The following is a 7,426-nucleotide window of genomic DNA, read 5'->3' as shown; positions in this document are numbered from 1 at the left end:
TAATTTTAACTTATCTGTTAAAATGAATAGTATAGAAACTACAGTTGTTCCTGGTAGTTTTCTGAAAAAAAGTATATCTATGTTTGTATAATATCCCTAATCTATTTCATTCGCTCCTAGATATAATACTTGGAATTCTACATTGTTATATAATGTATAGATTCATTAATAAATGCGTCCTTTCAAATTGCATTCCATATAGAAGAAGTTTAAGATTTCCTTTTTTCCTAGGTCCTTATATTATTTTATTTCTTTGGGATAAAATTACAATGTTATCTAATTTCAAGTTTTGTAAAAGTTATGCTGTGTAAAGGCCTTTCTAAGGTGAAGAATTAATACACTGATGTGAAATTAACCTTTAATTCTATGAATTACATGTATTGTTACACTTGTATTTTTATAATTAACTTTTTAATAACTGTTTTTCATTTCTTGCATCAGAAGAATGAAAAATATGGACTACTTCACAAATTTTCATATCATCTTTGTGCAAGTGCCATGTTAATCTCTGTATTGTTGTAATTTGGGTAGACCTGCTTCTGAAGCATATAGTACCCTCTAAATTTAAGTACTTAATGATGCAATCTTTATACAGGCATATATCCATGGTTCCCTATTTGTAACAAGGAACCCTTATTGTTCCTAAAAATGCTATTGATCTTATTTCTCTAAAATTCTGTGTATAGTGGAAAAAACATATCGTTTGGTCAATTGCTCATATTTACAATTTTTTTGTCAATGTCTATTTTGTCGTGTTCATTTTAAATTTGATCATACTTTGAAACATTTTCAGCTAAGTCCAAGTACTTATTTATCCACTCAGTTAGCTTTTTAGAGCTAATGGATTCAAAGTAAGCCTTGCTTAAGAGCCACTTCTAAACTTCTGCAGCATAAAATTTCCTAAACGAGGTCTCAGTGGTACAAATGTCTACCTGAACCTTTACCCTTCTTCCATGTAGGAACAGAACAACCAGAATATTTTACCCTGACAGCATAGATTGTCTTACTGGAACAAAACTAATCTTAGTTACAAGGGATCATAGAGAGATGAACAGTTCAGACAGAATTGTTCAGAATGGAAGTTATTTTATCAAAATTAATTGTTTATTATACTTATCATTTCAAAAGTAGCTAAAGCCAAGAAGGTGAAAAAATTGTTCAGATGCATGATTACCTACTGTTCTGGCCTGTCTATCATCCAACCAGGCAGGAATTTACGCTACTGACTTTCTATCACCAAGTATTTCCATAGCTCCTGGAGAAGGCCATATGTTTCTCCTTGATATTAGGCCTTAAATTGGTAATGTTTTAATCATAGCGTTTCCTCTTGCCTCTAGGCTGTAAATCTACAAATGGTAAAGCTTTAAGTCTAACTCTACCAAAAACTGAGGTAGAGATAATGGAATAATACTTTAAAACAGAGTTGCCTTTGATTCCCTAACCACAGCACAACAATGCAAAACAATTTTTATTATATATATATTTACATATTTTCTATTTATATGTGCTGATTTTGAATTTCACACAGTGAATCTTTCTAGAAAATAATTGAAGACTCATCTCACTTTCTCATTTCCTACATTATTTCAGGACCCCAATTCCTTACAAGAATTAGCAGAAATCAATTGTGAAATGTAAGGCAACTTAAAATGAAAGATGAGATCACAAAATCTGAGAGAAAGTACTGTAATTCAAACTTTCAATTTACAGATGACCAGCCCATACGAGTGAACAAAATCACAAATGAACAAGATTATTTTTAATACTCCTAATGATTAATGAAAGATTTCAGTGCAGCCAAAAAAATAGTTCCTGTAGGGCTGGGAAGGTGAGTCAGTAGTAGAGCACTTGCCTTGCATGCCTGAGGCCCTAGGTTCGATTCCTCAGCACCACATTAGCAAAAAGAAAAAAGCCGGAAGTGGCGCTGTAGCTCAAGTGGTAGAGCGCTAGACTTGAGCTGAAGAGCTGAGGGACAGTGCCCAGGCCCAGAGTTCAGGCCCCACAACTAGACCCCCCAAAACAATATTTTCTGTAATGATAGATCCATAATTGGTCTACCATAGCTAGGAATACTTGATTTAGAGGTCAAATATAATTTAGAAAAACATTAAGTGGGAAGATCCTTAACGCTTCAAAACACTGGTACTTCAGTAAAACTAGGTTCTGTAGTATAAAAATGTTGTCATTCTCAAACCAATGATAACCTACATTTAATCTCCTGAATGTATATTCATTTTCAAATAAACTGTTAAAAATCACATTTGCAAAAATAACCATTGACAAGTAGATGATAGTGACATTACAACGTTTTCAAGTTTAGGGAGCAAGTTACAATAGAGTTGATTTACGTACCCAGCAATAATACCAAACAAGTTCAACCATTCATTAAAGTGTAGAAATAGCACCCTCACCATTTGTGTTGTTCAGTAGGTGCCTTCCATAAATGTGTTAAATGGATCAGCCTCCCATATTTCAAACCCAAATATTAGCTAACAAAGTAAATTTCATCACATAAGAAGGTACATTTTTAAAAGTCACTAATAGATGCCTTATCATGTGTTGTTTTATGTTTTCCCTATCTGTCTAACATAGTAAGAAATATGATTTTAAGTCTTGAATATGGATACTGATGAGAGATGTGACAAACATAAAATCTGTCTTCTATTTCTGTCATATTCGACTAAGAAGTAAATTTTAGTTTTCTTATTTTTCCAAAACTTATAGGTAGTAGAAAAAATTATCCTATGTAAAATAAATAATCACACACCATTGTACAAAGCCATTTATAAAAACTGGTAGTTAGGAATAAATTCTAAGCCATTTTTAAACTTTCTTATTGATTAAACATTAATCTTCCAAATGAATGAGAATAAAATCATGTCTAAGTGCTTAACATCTCCAGTCTTGCAAATTGTTATTACAGATGAATGAATTATGGAAATATAAGCTGACAACAGTTCAAGTGTATGTGGGAATGAAACTCCATGGAATGTATATAAACCTTTCAAGTATTAACAAGCAGTTTAACAGAATGACTATCAGGAAATTGAAACCAGAGAGGAACAATAGTCAAGAAATAGAATGAATGAAAAATGGAACAAGGGGCAAGTACATCTAGAATACTCAAAGTACATATGTAATAAAGGAAGTGGAAAATCTGAACTACATATTGGAGAAAGGGTTGGTTGAGATTGATAGAAGGAGTGACTCTGATCCAGGAGCATTAGACAATTAGATGGACAAATTTAATTATAACACACTTGCACAACCTTTTGAAATTCAGTTAAAAACAACAAATAAAAACACACAAAAATCACAACCAAACAGCAATGTCTAGAGCGTATGAATATGACCTCTCAAAATTTTAAGCAGTTAATGAAGAGCAGTCTTTGGGAAAGCAAAACAAAGCTGTTCAAAGAGGGCAGTTTGGGGTAGGGGAGAATTTTGAACAGATTTAAAAAGGTTGTCTAAGGTTATAAGTCACCCATATCTACTGCAAATATTTTCTTCTGCGAGTGCTCTTTGTCTGAACTGGATACTCCAGTCCTGAGGCACATTTGATAGCTTGTGAAGAAAGAATGGAAGAAGCAAGATCAAGAACCTATTACTCCAGTGGAGAGAAAACAGTCCTCTATGTTTTCTCTCAATCTCTTCACTACTCCATTTTCATATGTTTAATAACGTCATGTGATTTTGAATTATCTTTCCTTCTTTGTTCTCACAAAGTATTTGTTCAAAATAATTCATTAAATATTATTTGCCATTATTTTCTATCATGCTGTTTACTTGTTCAAGCGAGTCCATTAAACTTCCCCTTTTCATTTGGTTGCCACGAAAACCCAACAACTATGTTAATGAGGACCAACATTAATGCAACACTTTGTCTCCAAAAATCCATTCCAAGAACCTATAATCACAAATATTTGGCTATATTTTTTTTTCTTTTTTCTTTTACCTTGAAATTTTCTTGTGTCTAAAGTGCCCACAAAAATAAGTACTCCACCACTTTTTGATTCAATCACTTTTAACCTCAAAGATATATTTTGCTAACAAGATATTTAAAGGAAACCTAAGAATACTCCACTTTTATCTTCTCTCTTAATACTTTTATCTTCTCTCTTAAGACTCTCCTTAGATACCATATCAGGAACAGTGAAGTTATTCTTTGCAAAATTATTTCAATAGATTATTTTCCTCTTGGTCTTGTATTTGCTCAACATGATGTATGGAGAAGAATAGAGTTAAATCACCGATTCCTTGGATGACATTGTCTGTTACAAAGGACAATACTTCTATGTCCTACTTCTATGTCCTCCTCTTAGCTCTTGCTTGATTTCCAATTAATCACAACTTCTTGGCTTCAAGTCTAGTGAAGGACTATAAGGAGTCACCCACTGCTACATCTTCATGGTTTCTCTTTGAAAACTCTTTTACTTGGAGATGGAATTTATTGTCATGTCTTCATTCAATTTGTTCTGCATTATACTGAGCCAAATAGGCTCTGTAAAATCACTTTAGGTAGCAAAAACATTAAGACAATCTATATAAAAAAGTTTTGGACCCCTCCACTGCTGAAACCAAAATGCTTAGCTAGGGTTTCTAATAACGTGTTTTCTTACCTTTTCAAATTGCTCAATTATTTTCTGATCCCCAAACTTTTAGGCTTATGTAATAAAAGAAGTCTTCACTATCTCATATTAATAAGGATATTATATTTTTGATCTACTATGAAATGTGAAATCATTGGTTTGAAGTATCTAAACAGATTTTTTTCTATGTTTAAGTGCTTCAAGTGCAAAGGCATTGTGGAAAGTATTAAAACAGAAAAGTGTAAACTCAATACGTTCTTTCATTGTGAAGGGCACTTTCTCCCTAAATATTTTGACCCAAATTATCTTTTTAAGAGAAATACTGTTTAGTAATTAAAGGTCAATTCACAAATTTTGATGTCGTATTTAAAAAAAAAACTTTGAATTTAAATTCCACTACAACCTTGTTTCACGCAGTAAGAGTATATTTCCTGGGTAAGGACAATTCTCATGGGAACCTACAAGATTTACAGCAAGGTTTTTGAGGTTTGTTTGTTTACTGTGAAAATGAGCCATCTTACCCACATTGCTCCTTCTCTGCTAAGTCTCCATGAATTTCTTTGCATGAAAGCCTATTTTCCCAGGCAATTTTAAATTTCCTTAATAGGCTAAGTTAAAAAGTTTGAACAATTAAAATTCACCTGTCATAATTTTAAAACTCTTTTGAAATTCCTTTATCAGAATCGCAAATTTACCAATCCTAATTCCACCTTTACCATCAAAAACAGTTAACATGTTGTTTTCATGATATAGTATCCATGAAACTATTATTTTCCAGTGGCTTTGTTATGCATATATATGAACATATAAGCTGATGCTGAGCAAAATGAACTCCAAGATATGGAAAGAGATATTTATTTGCAGTTGTTGTTTTTAATGTACTATGTGATTTCTATTTTCCTTGGGTTTTTCCCCTATGGTTTATCTCCTACTGTGTTTGATTTTGGTGTATTGTGTATCCATTTACCTTAATTAGGGAAGGGAAGAGGAACAACAAAATGGCGATACATAGGACAAAAGGCAAACCAATGCAATAACAATACTCAGAAAACAATATGTTGGAAATGTACATTACAACTTGTGAGGAGTTTTGGGGTGAAGGAAAACTGAGAAAAATGAGAGAGGGTATAAAAAGTTTGAAAAGTTATGTATTCACTGCCTTACAATTGCTAACCCACTGCACATCACATTCACATTAAAATTAAATTTAAAAAATAAGCTGCATGAAATAAAATTTCACTGTATTGGTATAGTAAATATTGTTCTTTATGTAGTAACTTTTTAAAAAATCAGTACTATTTGGCATCTATTTTGAATGAATTACCCCTTCTTTATCGGAGGGCCATCAACTTGAATGTTATTGAACTTGACAATTTTTTCACAATATACTTGCCAATATTTTCAAAAAAGAATTAACTAGTACTTTCTCATACTAAAACCGAAAACCGTTTAATTCTATGGAAACCCATAACTTTTAAAAGTAAATAAGTTGTTAAGAGGACAGAATATGTATGCTCTTCAAAATTCCTATGACTAATAATTACTCACTTTCAAATTCTGAACATTCCATACCTAAGAGATTCAAATAGTACCTGTTTCCATGTTATGTAATTCTGCAATAGATGCATTTTCCAATGCGGTGTTACAGATTGAGAAGTGAACAGAAAAATAACCACATTCTGGTATAGGATAAAACTATAAAGCATCCATTATAATTAATTTTTCAAGAGTAAGCAATAGTTTATCAGATTAAGCTATTATTTCTATGACCATCAATCCCAAAATTTATACCATAAAGTCATCCTAGAACAACGGTTTTCAACTTGTAGGGTGCACCTCAAAATTCCCTTAATTCACATCACAAATAGCTTATCTCTATTGGGAAAAATACTACACCTCTGCTAATGTGATGCCCTCCATGTTCTGGAAAGAACACCACAATAAACTGGGTTGCATCATTTTTCCTCCACTGGTATTCTTGCAAATATTATTTATATTTATACTTTTTTAACTATCATAGATATTCAGGATGCTAAGATCGGAAGATTACATTCAAAGCCCACCCAGGCAGGAAGGTTCCCTAGATTCTTATCTCCAATAAACTTCTCAGCAAAAGCCAGACACAAGTGATGCTGAGGTTGATGTGGTAGGGTACAAGCCTTGAGCTTAACAGGCTCAGAGACAGTGTCCAGGTCCAGAGTTCAAGCCCTATGACAAAGCAATAAAACAAAAACAAAAATAAAAACAAACCCCAAACCTAGCATTTTTCTCACTGTATACAGAGGCACGTAATTAAGGAAATTGCTTCCTGTGTTACATACAGGTAGAAGAAAGAAGATGTCACACAATTATGCTATTCATACCATGTTACATTAAAGCCTCAAGAAATTGCTTTTTCTACATTTATAAATTAATATCATCAATTTGTTGGCAACCTGGTCTACATTATTCATATTATCATTTTCTACATGAACAGTTAGAATTATCTATTAACTGAGTTCTAATTATAACTCCTTGAAACAATATGCTAGGCAAGTTGAATGCAAGAAACACTTGTAAATTCGTCAATTAAACCTTCTACCTAAAAAAAAAAAATTGTAGTATCCTATAGAATATGAAATTACAAATGAAACCAAAATATTTTTTGAAGTCTAAACTCTAATTTAGCAAGATCTATAAAGACCTACATTAGATAAACTTTGCTATTCCTCCAGGCTGAAGCTTTTGTAATCCTTCATCCTTTCCTTGGAATCTAACAGAATGATGATTACTTACTTTTTCAAATTTTGGATGGGAATCATGAACCATTTTGCATCTAGGAATGTTCTGTAATGAAG

The 7,426-nt window shown here is 32.4% G+C and overlaps 1 pseudogene; it reads right to left on the bottom strand.

The window, feature by feature from the left end:
- Positions 1-448: 448 nt before the first annotated feature.
- On the bottom strand, positions 449-548 carry LOC122095152 (annotated as a pseudogene).
- Between the last annotated feature and the right edge of the window lie 6,878 nt (positions 549-7,426).

This window comes from Dipodomys spectabilis, unplaced genomic scaffold (assembly GCF_019054845.1).
Source record: "Dipodomys spectabilis isolate Male_0828 unplaced genomic scaffold, ASM1905484v1 ptg000336l, whole genome shotgun sequence".
NCBI classification, from domain to species: Eukaryota; Metazoa; Chordata; class Mammalia; order Rodentia; family Heteromyidae; genus Dipodomys; species Dipodomys spectabilis.
The sequence above is the reverse complement of the archived record's forward strand: the minus strand, read 5'-3'. Positions and strand labels throughout refer to the sequence as shown.